The following is a 17,965-nucleotide window of genomic DNA, read 5'->3' on the forward strand; positions in this document are numbered from 1 at the left end:
TTAATTAGCACAAAATATAAAACACAGTGCTAGGATTTCTACTCTCCAGTAGAAAAGCAGCTTAGTCAGTCAAGAGAGTATATGTGGAAAGACAATTTAAAATACATTTTTGTCTTTATTATGTTCTCTTAAAATATAATTTATAAATCTAATTTTCTAGTTAGCTCAGATTTGCAACTGGCAAGAGTTAGGATCCCTTTAAAATCAGGTAACAGATGTGTCTAAGTTTGACTGGAGATGATTCAGAAAGGCAAAGCTGAGCTTTTTTTAAACTAATATTTTTTAGGTAGACATTTGGAGGGTTTTTTTCTCTCTTGAATAAAAGGTGGGGAAAAGGCTTTGATGCCTGGTAAGGGTGAGAAATCTCTGAGTGGTCTTTATGGTCTTGAAAGTGCTTTGCCTCTGTTAAAAAATTTAACGTGAGTTCAAATACGCATTCTTGTCAAGCCTGGAGAGCCGGTGATTAGCAACCATTACAACTCAGTGACCATTTCTATTTACACAGAGATTTTTTTTTTCTTTTTTGAGATGGAGTCTTGCTCTGTTGCCCAGGCTGGAGTGCAGTGGTGAGATCTCGGCTCACTGCAACCTCCACCTCCCCAGTTCAAGCGATTCTACATGGAGATATTTCTATTCTTCGAATCATTCTCAGATTTTCTGTGGTCCTCATTTATATCTTAGTTTGGATTCTTCCAGAAGCTGACTGTGAGACAAAGGCTCGAGTACAAATGGTTTATTTGGGAGGCATATTAGTTTGTTCTCACACTGCTAGTAAAGACATACCCAAGACTGGGTAATTTATAAAGGAAAGGAGTTTAATTGACTCACAGTTCCACATGGCTGGGGAGGCCTCACAATCATGGCGGAAGGGGAACTCCCATTTATAAAACCATTAGATCTTGTGAGACTTATGACTGCCACAAGAACAGTATGGGGAAAACTGCCTCCATGATTCTATTATCTCCATGTGGCCCCACCTTCGACACCTGGGGATTATTACAATTCAAGGTGAGATTTGGGTGGGGACACAACCAAACCATATCAGGAGGTAAAGGAAAACACCAGTAAAGGAGTCAGGAAATAAGCCACGAAGAAAAGGAGTTAAAGGATGGGTTATCCAGCAAGGTAGAAAAGTGGACCACTCTGGACTTAATCTCACTGAGGAACTATGGGATATGGTATAGAACATGAGGCATCCCACATTAGGAGCAAGGGAGCTGGGCTATATATACGCTAACAAAGCCCTCCAGTACCCAGCCCCTCCCCAACCTCTTTGGCCTCCTCCCCTGGCCCCCCGTTGCCTGAAGACATCAGCCCCAGCAACACAACAACCTGCAATGCCTTTTTACCTCTCCCTTTACCTAGCTCATTCCACCTGGCTGACTCCTATTAATTCTTTGGTTGTCTTTGGTTGAGGGCTGCTCCTGGGGTTGTCAAAACCTTGAGACTTCCATCCTGCCAACTCTGGGCCAAGCCCTCAAGCAGATATGGCAGATGGGGCACACTGAAGTGGTAAAGCCTGAGGGTGTATGGCTAGGAGGCCAAGAGCGTCTGCTATAGATTACCTCAGAGAATTTTTATAAGAAGTTAATGATTGCATATAATTTAGAATAATGCACGGCACAGAATAAGGATGCAATGTTCATTTCATTGTTTTGATAACACTGGCCTTTTTTTTTTTTCTTTCATGGCCAGAACCTGTGTCTACAAAAAATAAGAAAAATTAGAGTTGGGCCCGGTGGCTCATGCCTATAATCCCAGCACTTTGGGAGGCCGAGGCGGGTGGATCACGAGGTTAAGAGATCGAGACCATCCTGGTCAACATGGTGGACCCCGTCTCTACTAAAAACACAAAAAATTAGCTGGGCATGGTGGCACACACCTGTAATCCCAGCTACTCGGGAGGCTGAGGCAGGAGAATTGCTTGAACCCAGGAAGCAGAGGTTGCGGTGAGCCGAGATTGCGCCATTGCACTCCAGCCTGGGAGCGAAACTCCATCTCAAAAAAAAAAAAAGAAAGAAAGAAAAATTAGCCTGACATGGTAGCACAAGGAGTCTCGGTTATTTAAGAGACTGAGGTGGGAGGATCTCTTGAACCCAGGAATTGGAGGCTGCAGTGAGCTACGATCGTACCGTACCACTGCATTTCAGCCTAGGCTGCACTCCAGTGAGACCCTGTCTCAAAAACACAAAACAACAAAACAAAAAACTTTTCCAAGTGCAGTGGGGCCTAGTAGTACCATATTATGTAGGGAAGGGAAACTAGTCAAGTAATCCTTCAGAATTTTTTTCTTTTTAAAATATCTTAGGGGATTTTTTAACCCTCTCTAGAGCTTGAAGGAACAAATTTTGATTTTATTAAAAAAAAAAAAGCCGGGCGCGGTGGCTCAAGCCTGTAATCCCAGCACTTTGGGAGGCCGAGGCGGGTGGATCACGAGGTCGAGAGATCGAGACCATCCTGGTCAACATTGTGAAACCCCGTCTCTACTAAAAATACAAAAAATTAGCTGGGCATGGTGGCGTGTGCCTGTAATCCCAGCTACTCAGGAGGCTGAGATGGGAGAATTGCCTGAACCCAGGAGGCGGAGGTTGCGGTGAGCCGAGATCGCGCCATTGCACTCCAGCCTGGGTAACAAGAGTGAAACTCCGTCTCAAAAAAAAAAAAAAAAAAAAAAAAAAAAAAAAAACAGAAAAAAAACACTTTTTTTTTTTTTTGAGACAGAATTTTACTCTTGTTGCCCAGGCTAGAGGCAATCTTGGCTCACTGCAACCTCTGCCTCCTGGGTTCAAGTGATCCTCCTGCCTCAGCCTCCCGAGTTGCTGAGATTACAAGCATGTGTCACCATGCCCAGCTAATTTTGTATTTTTAGTAAAGACAGGTTTCTCCATGTTGGTCAGGCTGGTCTCAAACTCCTGACCTGAGGTGATCTGCCCATCTCAGCCTCCCAAAGTGCTGGGACTACACGCGTGAGCCACAGCCCCTAAATGAGCTCCCCTCTGGCAGGGCACACTATCTGGGTGGATATTTTTTATCAGATGCCAGGTAATTCTCCGGTAGCCTGGCCTAGACTCACATTCAGGAAACACTGGCCCCAGGATAGTTGAACCCTCAGGGCAGCGTTCAAATCTCTCCAATACCCAGCCCCTCCCCACCTCTTTGGCCCCCTCTCCTGGCCTCTCTTGCCTAAAAACATCAGCCCCAGCAACGCAACAACCTGCAATGTCTTTTTACCCCTCCCTCTACCTAGCTCATTTCACCTGGCTGATTCCTATTAATTCGTCTTCAATGGTTTCCTCCATTTCAGCTCCAAGTTGGGTTAGATACCACTCTTCTGGACCCTGCCAATGCCCCATGCATACCTCTGTCATCGTACTTATCTCACTGTGTTAGAATTATCTCTAAGTCTGTATCCTTTAATAGACGGTGAGAACCTTGAGAATGGGAACCATATATTAATAGTATTCATGCATGCACCTCCAGTATGGTTGACAGGGTACAGAAAGAAGGAAGCTAGGGAGGGAGGAAATAAGAGTGGATAGTGTTAGTTGGGTCTTCAGAGAAGCAGACACGAAGATGAGATAAAACATGCAAAAAATCTATTAAAGAAAACGTCTGTGCGAGAAAATGTGGAAGGGAGACGGAAAAGACTGGAAGATCTATCAGACTTCGTTGCAGGTCTGACTTGTGAAGGAGAGAGAAAGGGAAGGAAGGAAGTTTGCATGGAAGCATCTTATACCGCAGTTCAGTCTCAGAAAGGTTTGGGGGCTTGGTGTGGTGGCTCATGCCTGTAATCCCAGTACTTTGGGAGGTCGAGACAGGCAGATCACTTGAGGCCAGCAGTTTGATACCAGCCTGGCTAACATGGTGAAACTCCATCTCTACTAAAGATACAAAAATTAGCCAGATCTTGTGGCACACGCCTGTAATCATACCTACTTGGGAGGCTGAGGAGAAGAATTGCTTGAACCCAGGAGGTGGAGGTTGCAGTGAGCTGACATTGTGCCACTGCACTCCAGCCTGAGCAACAGAGCGAGACTGTCTCAAAAAATAACAACAAAAAGATTTGGCAGGGCCAATGGGGAGTCCCTGGACTAAAGTTGTTGGTCAAAGGAGTTTCCATGTCTCTCAGGAACAGGCCTGCCTCAGCATCCCTGCAGCACTCAAATAACTGCTTGGAGGCAGGTTGTAGGAAGCATGGCCTTGGCACCAATGAGGTGATGGATTTCGGAGGCTGCAGCTGGGGGCCAAGGTCAATGGCACTTCCAGTGGTTAGAGATTTGAGAGGTGAATTCTCATGGACATTAAAAAAGGAAGAAAGAAGGGAAGGAGGGGGGGGACTAACAAACACACTTATGGAAAGTCTGACAGTTTGTATGGTAACATGCTCACAGGAAATCCAGCTGTTTGGATGCAGGGTAGGGAAATGCAAAAAGCACAGGAGTTGAGGGGCATCTTGAGTTGGCGTCCTGGTTTCGTCACTGACTAGCTGTGTGACCTGGGCAATGCCATCACGCTATGTGTCTGTTTCTTGATCTCTAAATTAAGAATATTAATACTTGCCCCACCTATCTCACAGGATTGATGTCCCAACTTGGGGATCCTGACCTCATCTCATTCACCACCAAATGCAGAAATACAGCTTTGAGGGCTTGCTAACATTACCCCGTAGATAGAAGGGGTTGTCCCTGGGCTTGTTAGCGTTCTGGGTCTTTGTGGGGAGGTATCCACAGAGTGGGCAAAGGTGGATACAGCAAGGTTTCCTGGTCTAACTGGCATCACCCCTGCCAGACTTTCAGTGAGCGAGCTTCAGGTAGAGATGGGGTGAGGTGCCCATCTGTCAGGCAAAGTACCTACTGGCATGTAGACTGTGGGTCAAATGGGGTGGCCCTGGGTGATGGTGATAGAGGATTCCCCTGGAGAGGCAACTGGGCAGGCCAATAATGAACCAGAACTCAAACTCAGCAAGATCTCTGAGGTCTGGAGCAGTGCCTCTCTCAGTAGTTCTCCTGGGCCCTTCACCACAGCTTTTCCAAATGATACCCACCTTGCCCTGCCCTCCAGAGTCACCATTCATTTCCTGCTACATATAGGAAAAGGTGCCTATTCTACAATGGGTTCAACACGAGATAAAATCTAAACCCAGGCTGACCTTCCCCAGCAAGGCTTCCTCTGGTCTTTAACCAGAGGTGTGTGTCAGAATCGCCTGCGAAACTTTTCAAATATGAACATTTCCAGCCCTGACCCTTCACCTACTGAATCAAAATCTGCAGGGAAGGGACCTGGGGATTTTATTTTTAAAAGGTCCTGGATGATTCTAAAGTATAACTATGCAGCAGGAAATCATCACAGCCTCTTGAGGGCTGACCTTACTAACCCAGACCTAAAATGCACCAAAAAACCCATCCCAGCTGGTCATCCCAGGGCTGAATTTTAGTTCCACATTTGTGATTGACTTGTTTGTTTTGTATGCTTCCTAATCTCTCTCTCCAGTGTTTACATTAGGAAATGAATTCAAAAGAGATCCTCAAATAGAAAACACATCTTACCCCCAACCTCCATCCCTCCATCTGGTTTGATTAACTAGGAGAAACTCATCTAACTTTCTTCAAAGCCCGTTTTTTTTTTACTATTATTGTTCTATTCCTGTATTTACATTGGCACAATTCTCAGCTGGCCTGTCAGGACCACCCAAGATACTGGATGACAGTTTCAGAGATAGAGCAAAGAAGATTGAATTCCTCTAGTACACAGTAAAATAGTCCACATGTGCAGACATTTCCATTGTACCAGTTGTTGTGAATTTCTGAGCTTTCTAAGGATAGAGATCCTGGTTTGTTGACCTTTTTGTTTCCAGTCTTTTTCAGTCCTTGACACACAGTAGGTACTTAATGTTTGTTAATAAATGAGAATTTAGGACCTGTGACCCAATTCAATGTTGCTTTCTGTGATACAACATAATCAACATGGCTTGTGAGAATTTTTCTCTTTTGCTTTTATTTAGTTGCAGAGGTACTTCATGCACCTGGTAACCAGTTGTATCAGCCAGAGTTCTCTAGAGGGACAGAACTAATGAAACAGATATATATCTAAAGGGGAGTTTATCAAATATTAATTTACACGATCAAAAGGTCCCACAGCCGGGCGCAGTGGCTGACGCCTGCAATCCCAGCACTTTGGGAGGCCGAGGCGGGTGGATCATGATGTCAAGAGATTGAGACTATCCTGGCCAACATGGTGAAACCCCATCTCTACTAAAAATACAAAAATTAGCTGGACATAGTGGCCCGTGCCTGTAGTCGCAGCTACTCGGGAGGTTGAGGCAGGAGAATTGCCTGAACCCAGGAGGCGGAGGTTGCGGTGGATCGCGCCATTGCACTCCAGCCTGGGTAACAAGAGCGAAACTCCATCTCAAAAAAAAAAAAAAAAAAAAAAAAAAAAAAAAAAAAAAAAAATTTTAAAGTAAAGAAAGAAAAAGGTCCCACAATAGGCTGTCTGCAGGCTGAGGAGCAAGGAGAGCCAGTACAAGTTCCAAAACTGAAAAACTTGGAGTCTGATTGTTTGAGGGCAGGAAGCATCCAGCATAGGAGAAAGATGTAAGCTGGGAGGCTAGGCCAGTCTCTCTTTTCACATTTTTCTGCCTGTTTATATTCTAGCCTCGCTGGCAGCTGATTAGATTGTGCCCACCCAGATTAAGGGTGAGTTTGCCTTTCCCAGTCCAGTGACTCAATGTTAATCTCCTTTGGCAACACCCTCACAGACACACCCACACTTTGTATCCTTCAATCCAATCAAGTTGATACTTAATATTAACCATCACACCAGTTAAACAGAAAATAGAAGGTTTAGAAAAACCTTGACCTCCCCAGTTGAATCCCACACCCTGGGATCACTGTTAGGTTTGGTTTATTCTTCTTCTACATCATGCTTTTTTTTTTTTTTTTTTTGAGACGGAGTTTCACTCTTGTTACCCAGGCTGGAGTGCAATGGTGCGATCTCGGCTCACCGCAACCTCCGCCTCCTGGGTTCAGGCAATTCTCCTGCCTCAGCCTCCTGAGTAGCTGGGATTACAGGCACGCGCCACCATGCCCAGCTAAGTTTTTGTATTTTTAGTAGAGACGGGGTTTCACCATGTTGACCAGGATGGTCTCGATCTCTTGACCTCGTGATCCACCCGCCTCGGCCTCCCAAAGTGATGGGACTACAGGCTTGAGCCACCGCGCCCGGCTATATCATGCTTTATATTCATACAAAAATATACAAGTGCACGTGTATTGATTACTCAGGGAATCGGTCCTCGGAATCAGTTTTCTTTGGGGCACAATGGTGGACACCAAGACGAACCTGTACATAAGACATTTAAAATGTAGTAAAAATTCCCTCTTTTGTAAAAGCATAAAAACCAATATATGTTTTTAAATGTTCAGCAGAACAGAACTAACAAACATGAGAAATAACCTTACCAAAAAAAAAAAGAATGATCTTTCTCAACTAATACACATCGTTGTGATCCCACTGAACTGAAAGGAAAATGTGACCATGCAGAGAAGCTTCAATTCCCCTTCATTTGAGGGTGGCAAGGGGTGAGCGAACAGGAAGAAAAAGCTCCCCTCTCAGAGTATTCACCAGACACCCTAGTTTTCAGTCCTTTAAAAATCTAATTAAGGCTAGATGTGGTGGCTCACACCTGTAATCCTAACACTGGGAGGGCCAGGCAGGCAGATTTCGAGCCCAGAAGTTCAAGACCAGCCTGGACAACATGGTCAAACTCTCTCTACTAAAAATACAAAAATTAGCCGGGCATGGTGGTACACACCTGTGGCCTCAGCTACTCAGGAGGCTGAGGTGGGAAGATCACCTGAGCCTGGGAAGGTGGAGGCTGCAGTGAGCTGTGATCACGCCACTGTACTCTGTCTCAAATAAATAAATAAAATCGAATTAAAAGACCCTGCATTACAAAGGCCATATTTTTGGCCAGCTTTTTTCAGGCTGGCAGATACTTTATCCAGGCATTTAGGAGGAAGAGCAATGCAACAAAACATTGTTTTTCTTCTTCTTCTTCTTTTGAGACAGAGTCTCACTCTGTCACCCAGGCTGGAGTGCAGTGGCATGATCTGAACTCTTTGCAGCCTTCGCCTCCCGGGTTCAAGCGATTCTCCTACCTCAGCCTCTCAAGTAGCTGGAACTACAGGCATGCACCACAACACCCAGCTAATGTTTGTGTTTTTAGTAGAGATGGGGTTTCACCGTGTTGGCCAGGCTGGCCTCGAACTCCGGACCTTAGGTGATCCACCTGCCTCAGCCTCCCAAAGTGCTGAGATCACAGGCATGAGCCACTGCGCCTCGCCCAAAACATTGTTTTTCAATGCCTACTATCAACGGTGTTACTCCCAAGGGAAATTACAGAATAAACTTAGATAGCATCTTATGTAGTTTAGCGAATTTAATCATGGTCCCGTGTAGATCTAAACGAAGAATGACCCAGGTGTCTTCTGGGAGTCCCTTTCTGATCTGCATACTATTTCATGCAGAAGTTATACTCTAGAATCTGATAACTTCATCCACGGTATATGGAAAGATTGCTAGAGGCTGGAACCATGATCACCTCTCAGCTTCAAGCTATCTGGCTATGTGGCCCCAGGAGAGTGGTATCAACTCTGTGACTCACATCTGTAAAAGCAGGAACTTTGGACTGCATAACTAAGATTACTTTCAGCAATAAGAGTCTATAGAAAATTACTAAGTTTGCCATTATTTCTGTTCAAAAGTCACTTTTTGTTTACAGACCTGCCTCAGAAATATTATGAGTGTGGTTCCAGAGCACTGCAGTAAAGCAAATATCACAGTAAAAAGTCAGACGGATTTTTCGGCTTCCCAGTGCATATAAAAGTTATGTTTATGCTTTACTGTAGTCTATTAAGTGTGCAATAGCATTATGTCTGAAAAAATGTACATACCTTAATTTAAAAAATATTTTACTATTAAAAAATGCTAATGATGGCTGGGAGCTCTGGCTTTCGCCTGTAATCCAGCACTTGAGAGGCTGACACGGGAAGATGGCTTGAGGCTAGTTCAAGACCAGCCTGGGCAATATAGCAAGACTGTCAGAAAGAATGGAAAGGAAAGGGAAGGGGAAGGGAAGGGAAGGGAAGGGGAAGGGAAAGGAGAAAGAAAATGCTAACACTCATTTGAGCCTTTAGTGAGCTGTGATTGTCTCACTGATGGAGGGTCCTGTTTCTATGTTGATGGCTGCTGACTGATCAGGGTGGTGGTTGCTGAAAGTTGAGTGGCTGTAGCAATTTCTTTTGTTTGTTTGTTTGTTTTTAAAAATAATTTCAACTTTTATTTTAGATTCAGGGGATACATGTGCAGGTTTGTTACATGAATATATTGTGTGGCATTGAGATTTGGGGTACAAATGATCCTATCACCCAGGTAATGAGCATAGTACCCAATAGGTGGTTTTTCAGCCCTTGCTCCCTTCTCCCCGCCTCCCTCTAGTAGCCCTCAGCTCTGTTGTTCCCCTCTTTGTGTTCATGTGTACTCAATGTTTACCTTCCAATTGTAAGTCAGAACGTGCACTATTTGGTTTTCTGTTCCTGTGTCAATTCGCTTAGGACTATGGCCTCCAGCTCCACCCATGTTGCTCCAAAGGACATGATCTTGTTCCTCTTTATGGCTGCATAGTATTCCATGGTGTATGTGTACTACATTTTCTTTATCAAGTCCACCATTGATGGGCACCTAGGTTAATTCTGTGTCTTTGCTATTGTGAACAGTGCTGCGATGAACATACAGGTACATGTGTCTTTTTTGTAGATTTATTTTCCTTTCTTTTCCTTTGGGCATATATCCAGTAATGGGATCTCTGCGTTGAACAGTAGTTCTGTTTTTAGTTCTTTGAGAACTCTCTGAACTGCTTTCCACAGTAGCTGAACTAATTTACATTCCCGTTAACAATATATAAGCATTCCCTTTTCTCTGCAGCTTCCCCAGCATGTTATTTTTTGTCTTTTTAATAATCAACATCCTGACTAGTGTGAGATGGTATCTCATTTGGGTTCTGGTTTGCATTTCTCTAATAATTAGTGATGTTGAGCATTTTTTATATGTTTCTTGGCCACATACATGTCATCTTTTGAGAAGTGTCTGTTAATGTCTTTGCCTAATTTTTAATAGGGTTATTTGGTTTTTGCTTTTTAAGTTAAGATCCTTATAAACTCTGGATATTAGACCTTTGTTGGATGCGTGGTTTGCAAATATTGTCTCCCATTCTGTAAGTTGTCTGTTTACTCCGCTGATAGTTTCTCTTGCTTTCCAAACCTCTTTAATTTAATTAGGTCCCACTTGTCAATTTTTTTGTTGCAATTGCTTTTGAGGATTCAGTCATAAATTCTTTGCCAAGGCTGATATCCAGAATGACATTTCCTAGGTTTTCATCTAGGATTTTTATAACTTGAGACCTTAGATTTAAATCCTTAATCTGGATTTTGACGATTCTAATACATACGTGCTGGTATCTTGTTTTAATTTGCGTTTCCCTGATGACATACAATGCAAGCCTCTTTTTAAAAACTTTAATTTTTGGGCTCCCCACAGGAAATGAAATCATCTTTTCATATGCTTATTTGCCACCTGTCTTTCTTTGGTGAGGTGTCTGTTAAGGTATTTGACTTGTTTTTTGATCTGGTTGTTTGTTTTCTTATTGAGAGATCCTTGTATATTTTGGGTAACAGCCCGTTATCAGATATGCCTTTTGCAAATATTTTCTCCCAGTCTGTGGTGTGTCTTTTTATTGTTTTGACAGTGTCTTTTGCGGAGCAGGAATTTTTAATTTTAATGAAGTCCATAAAGTTATTTCATGGGTCATGCCTTTGGTGTTGTATCTAAAAAGCCATCACCAAACCCAGGGTGATTTCGATTTTCTCCAAAGTTACCTTCCAGAAGTTTCATGGTTTTGTATTTTACAGTCAGGTTTGTGATCCACTTTGAGTTAATTTTTGTGAGGAGTGTAAGGTCTGTGTCTAGAGTCATTTTTTTGCATGTGGATATCCAGTTGTTCTAGCACCATTTGTGGAAATGATTATCTTTTCTCCACTGTAGTGTTTTTGCTCCTTTGTCAAAGATCTGGACTCTCTTCTGTTCTATTTATCTATTTGCCTAGTCTTTCATCCATGCCACATGCTTACTGTACCTTTATAGTAAGTCTTTAAGTTGGGTAGTGTTAGTATTTCGACTTTGTTTTTCTCCTTACACATTGTGTTGGCTATTATGGGTCTTTTGCTTCTCTGCATAAACTTTAGAATCAGCTTGTCAATTTCTACATGCTGAGATTTTGATTGTGATTGCATTAAATCTACAGATCAAGTTGGGAAGAACTGCCATCTTGAAAATATTGAATCTTACTATCCATGAACACGGAGCAGCTCTCCATTTATTTAGATTTTCCTTGATACTGATACTTTTGTCAGAGTTTTATAGCTTTTCTCATATGTATCTTGTACACATTTTGTTAGATTTATACTGAAATATTTCATTTTTGGGGGTGCTAATGTAAATGTATATTTTAAGTTTCAAATTCCACTTGGTCATTTTTGATATATTAGGAAAGCAATTGACTTTTGTATATTAACTTATATCCTGCAACCTTGATATGATGACTTCTTAATTCCAAGAGTACTTGTCAACTCTCTTGAATTTTCTACGTAGATGACCATGCCATCTGTAAACAAAGACAGATTCTTCCTTCTGAATCTGTAAATCTTTTACTTTTTTTTCTTGTCTTACTGCACTAGCTAGGACTTCCATTGCAATGTTGAAAAGCAGTGGTAAGAGGGGACATTCTTGCCTTCTTCCCAATGTTACTAGGAAAGCTTCAAGTTTCTCCCCAGAGGTGGTTGATTCTAAGGAATTGGCTCATGAGATTGTGGGGGTTGGCAAGTCTGAAATCTGGATTCAGGTAAGAGTTGATGTTGCAGTACTGAGAATTCCTCCTTCTTCAGTGAACCCGAGTCACTGTTTTAAGGCCTTCAACTGATGAGATGAGGCCCATTTACATTATAGAGGTATTCTGCTTTATTCAAACTCTAGTGATTTAAATGTTAGTCAGATCTAAAAACATATCTTTACAGTAACATCTAGACTGGTGTTTGAGCAAACAACTTGGCACTCTAACCTGACCAAGTTGATATATAAAATTAACCATCACAATATATAAACAGATTACAGGGGTTTTAAAATTTGCTTTTCACACAAGTGGGATCATACTATATGCTTTTTTGTGGAACTTGCTTATTATCTTACAATAATATGTCATATTACTGTTAATAACATAACATCTCATACTTTTCTCTCCAGGTCAATCCTTATAGCTAGTACTCCTTCTTTTAAATAGCTGTGTAATAAAAAGGAATGAGATCATGTCCTTTGCAGGGACATGGATGGAGCTGGAAGCCATTATTCTCAGCAAACTAATAGAGGAATAGAAAACCAAACATCACATGTTCTCACTTATAAGTGGGAGCTGAACAATGAGAACACATGGACACAGGGAGGGAAATAATACACACTGGGGCCTGTTGTAGGGGCAGGGGGAGGGAGAGCATCAGGATAAACAGCTAATGTATGTGGAGCTTAATACCTAGGTGATGGGTTGATAGGTGCAGCAAACCACCATGGCACATGTTTACGTATGTAACAAACCTGCATGTCCTACACATGTATCCCAGAATTTAAAATTAAATTAAATTTAATAATAAATAGTTGTGTAATATGCAACCATTTGCCCATTTTTTTTGGGGGGGGGAGATTATTTCCAGTTTTGACCAATGCAAAAAGCATCTTTACACATACATACTTAATGTATTGGTACAAGTATTTCTATAGGCTAGAGTCCCACAAGCGGGACTACTGTGTCAAAGAATATGTGCATCTTTGATTTTAATAGATCCTGCCAAATTACTTTCTTAAAATGCTATAGCAATTCTCCAACAGAAATTAAAGAAAGTACAAATTTCCCTATGTCATTGTCAAAATTAGTTCTAAATTTTGCCTTAAGGATGAAAAATGTTTTCCTATTATTTGTGTGTGTGCTTTTTAAAAATTTTAAACTGTCGTATTATGTGTATAACATAAAATTAACCACCTTAACCGTTTTTAAGTATATAGTTCAGCAGTGTTAAGTACATTTACAGTGCTGCAAACCAATCTCCAGAACCATTTTTAATCTTGCAAATTTCAAACTCTCCACCCATTAAATAATAACTCTCCATTCCCCACTCCCCTTGGCCCTTAGCCACCACCATTCTACTTTCTGTGACTATGAATCTGACTACTCTAGGTACCACATGTAAATGGAATCATAATATTTGTCTTTTTGTGACTAGCTTCTTTCACTAAGCATAATGTCTTCAATGTTCATCCATGTCGTAGCATGAGTCAGAATTTACTTTCTTTTTAAGGCTGAATAATATTCCATTGTGTGTCTATATCATATTATGTTTACCCATTCATTTGTCAGTGGACATTTAGGTTGCTTCCATCTTTTGGCTATCCTGACTAATGCTGCTATAAACATGAGTGTACAACTATATCTTTGAGATTCTGCTTTCAATTGTTTGAAGTGTATGCCCAGAAGTAAAATTGCTGGATCATATGTAATTCTATTTTTAATTTTTTGAGGAACTTCCATACCGTTTTCCATAGCAGCTGCACCATTTTACATTCCCATCAACAGTGCACAAAGGATCTCTACACATCCTTGCCAACACTTGTTATCTTCTGTTTTTTTGATAGTAGCCATCTGCCGAGTTCTTTTCTGTTTTTATTTTAATAGTAGTCATTCTTCTGTGAGTTTAACATATATATTCACATATTTATAGGTCAGCTATTTGTATTTTGTTTTCTATGAATCACCTGTTTATAATTTACAGTCTTCACCGTTTTTCTATTGGGTTGTCTTTTTCTTATCAATATATAGAAGCACTATGTGTTGGGTTGGCATCAAAATTGTCATTTCTTTTGATCAAAAACAGTTAACTATCAGCAACTTTATATAGTTCAACTTAATATTATAAATATTAGGCCAGGCGCGGTGGCTCAAGCCTGTAATCCCAGCACTTTGGGAGACCGAGGTGGGTGGATCACGAGGTCAAGAGATCGAGACCATCCTGGTCAACATGGTGAAATCCCGTCTCTACTAAAAATACAAAAAAATTAGCTGGACGTGGTGGTGCATGCCTGTAGTCCCAGCTACTTGGGGGGCTGAGGCAGGAAAATTGCTTGAACCCAGGAGGCAGAGGTTGCGGTGAGCTGAGATTGTGTCATTGCACTCTAGCCTGGGTAACAAGAGTGAAACTTTGTCTCAAAAAAAATTTATAAATATTAATATTAATTCTAATATTATAGATATTAATCCTCTATCTGTCATTAATTGCAACTATTTTCTCACAGCATCTTAGTTGTCCTTTGACTTTTCATGGTGTCTTGTGCCACTGGTAAATTTTAATTGTCAATATTATCAAATCTGTTTTTATTCTTTTATGCTGAGTTTCTTGTGTTATTTAAGGTCTCCCTAGCTGTATATTACATAAATACTATAATTTTTTTACTTTGTCTTTGTAGCTTCTGTAATTAAACATGAATTAAATAGGAGTTTATCTTTGTATTTTTCATGTGCTAGGCAATTATTCTAGCACCATTTGTTAAATAAGCCATTACTGAATTGAAATGCCACGTTTATTATATACTGTACTAAGTTCCGATAAAATCTATTTCTTTCTTCTCTATTCTATTTGACTGCTCTATTCTCCAATGTCCTACTTTTTTTTTTATTACATTAGCTTTATAGAGCATTTTAATATCCATTAGGGCAAGATACTAGTAAGTTATTCCTGGTCTTGTTTTTCAAAGCTTTATTGGAGATTATTATAGAGTTGAGTTATTATTCCTCACACAAATCTACAGAGATCCCTAGTTAACAGTTAAATCTCTTACATATCTTAACATCTCCCTCAGCTCAGGAAGCCAGCTGGGTTTAAGTTTCAACCAACAATTGAGAATCTCTTACTTATGTTCACCTTGGGAGGCCAGTACCCAGAGCTTCAGCGAGATGAAGAGGAGAGGGAGGAAGAGGTGAGTTTCTCCATAAGCCCTCAGCATAGGCCTATGGTTGCTCATAATTTTACTCCAGTGTCCCCAGGATGGACCTCCCAGGTAGGTGGGGTAGTGAAGGTGGAAGGGCAGCAGACGCAAACTACCTGCTTTAGAGTTTTGGTTAGGAATGGGCTTTTTTTTTTTTTTTTTTTTTTTTTTTTTTTTTTTTTTTTTCCAGAAAGTTTCGCTCTATTGCCCAGGCTGGAGTGCAGTGGCCTGATCTCGGCTCACTGCAACCTCTGCCTCCCAGGTTCAAGTGATTCTCCTGCCTCAGTCTCCTGAGTAGCTAGGATTCCAGGCTCATGGCACCACACCCAGCTAGTTTTTGTATTTTTAGTGGAGACTGGGTTTCCACCATGTTGGCCATGCTTGTCTCAAATTCCTGACCTCAAGTGATCCACCCACCTCGGCCTCCCAAAGTGCTGGGATTACAGGCGTGAGCCACTGCTCCCAGCCCTCATTCTCAACAAATATCTAAATGACCCCAAAGTAAAAATACCAACTCCTCTGCCTGTGAGTCCTCAATGTCAGTTATTAAATGAAACATATGGAAGCTCCAATGCAGCAGTGAGATCTCCCAGCAAATGGTAAAAACACAGTGAGAGCCAGGTAGGGGCAAGCCAACTGGACCGCATCCCAGAGCACCTACCTCTGCAGGATGCCAGACCATTATGGAAATAAATCAAACATGCCGTAGTAGTTAACTCAGGTTTCCACACAAACTCCTCACATAACCAGGGAAACATACATGGTTCTACTCTCACTGAAGCAAGGTTTACCTTGAGCAGAAATTTCAAATCCATCTTCAGTGGCCTTGCCCTTCTTACCATGTTTTGTGATTTGTGCCCGCAATGTGCACGGCGCTTCTATTATCTATACCACTCAGAGTTACTGGTTACAATTAGCTGGAATTCTTTTTTTAAATATAGTTACAAAAATTTTAAAGTAGGCCGGGTGTTGGGGCTCACGCTGATAATCCCAGTACTTTGGGAGGCCAAGGCAGGTGGATCACCTGAGGTCAGGAGTTTGAGAGCAGCCTGGCCAACATGGTAAAACCCCATTTCAACTAAAAATACAAAATAATTGGCCGGGCGCGGTGGCTCAAGCCTGTAATCCCAGCACTTTGGGAGGCCGAGGCGGGTGGATCACGAGGTCAAGAGATCGAGACCATCCTGGTCAACATGGTGAAACCCCGTCTCTACTAAAAATACAAAACATTAGCTGGGCATGGTGGCGCGTGCCTGTAATCCCAGCTACTCAGGAGGCTGAGGCAGGAGAATTGCCTGAACCCAGGAGGCAGAGGTTGCGGTGAGCCGAGATCGCGCCATTGCACTCCAGCCTGGGTAACAAGAGCGAAACTCTGTCTCCAAAAAAAAAAAAAAAAAAAAAATACAAAATAATTAGCCAGGCGTGGTGGCACACGCTTGTAATCCCAGCTACTCGGGAGGCTGGGGCAGGAGAATTGCTTGAACCTGAGAGGCAGATATTGCAGTGAGCTGAGATTGCAGCACTGCCCCTCCCACTTGGGCGACAAGAGTGAAACTCCATTTCAAAAAAAAAAAAAAATAAGGCCGGGTACAGTGGCTCATGCCTGTAATCCCAGCACTTTGGGAGGATGAGGCAGGCAGATCACGAGATCAGGAGATCAAGACCATCCTAGCTAACACGGTGAAACCCCGTCTCTACTAAAAATACCAAAAATTAGCCGGGCGTGGTGGCACATGCCTGTAGTCCCAGCTACTCAGGAGGCTGAAGCGGGAGAATCACTTGAACCTGGGAGGCAGAGATTGCAGTGAGCTGAGAACGCCCCATTGCACTCCAGCCTGGGCAACAGAGCAAGAATCCCTTTCAAAAAAAATTTAAGTAATATATAAACTTGGTTTTAAAAGCAACATTTAAATAGTAAAACTGGATAAGAGTAAAAAGAAAGTCTCATCGGCTCTAGCCCCCCAAACCTTCCTTTATTTGTATTTATTTATTTTTTGTAGCAACAGGGTCCCATTATACTGCCCAGGCTTGTCTTGAACTCCTTGCCTCAAGTGATCCTCCTGCTTCAGCCTCCCAAAGTGCAGGGATTATAGGTAGGAGCCACCACACCCAGCCTCCCAATCTTCCTTTAACTTCCCTCATGTCTTACATGGAGAGATAGTTCCAGTAAAGCAGCTACAAGAACCCAGTGTCTTTAGGTTTCTGATTATAGATTAACATCTTGGTTTATTAAATTGCACATTGGTTAACTTTTATCTTTAAAGGAAGGGGCTTCTACTGCAGCCCATCTTATATTACAGGCTAGGAATAAAGAGGAACTGAGCTGGCCAGTGGGAGAGGGAGCAAAGGCCAGCTGAAGCATGGAGGTGGGGTGAGCACAGGGACCCCAGGTAGGCCAGTGGCCTAGGTTAAGTCTTCACAGACACAGGGGTTGTGTGTCCTGCCTTCTGGTAGCCATGGGGAACCTGAGGGAACCAGGTGGGGCTGTGAATGATCCTGTGGACTGGCAATGCTGAGGGTGTGTAGCAGTCCACTTGTAGAGGCAACTAGCCCTTCAAGGCACGGCCGGGGACAAGAAATAGGGCTGGCATGGCTGAGCACGGTGGCTCATGCTTGTAATCCCAACACTTTGGGAGGCCGAGGCAGGAGGATCACCTGAGACCAGGAATTTGAGACCAGCTTGTCCAACACGGTGAAACCCTCTCTCTACTAAAAGTACAAAAATTAGCTGAGTGTGGTGGCGCACACCTGTAGCCCCAGCTATTCTGGAGGCTAAAGTAGGAGAATAGCTTGAACCTGGGAGGCAGAGGCTGCAGTGAGCAGAAAT

Source organism: Saimiri boliviensis, chromosome X (genome assembly GCF_048565385.1).
Source record: "Saimiri boliviensis isolate mSaiBol1 chromosome X, mSaiBol1.pri, whole genome shotgun sequence".
Lineage (NCBI taxonomy): Eukaryota > Metazoa > Chordata > Mammalia > Primates > Cebidae > Saimiri > Saimiri boliviensis.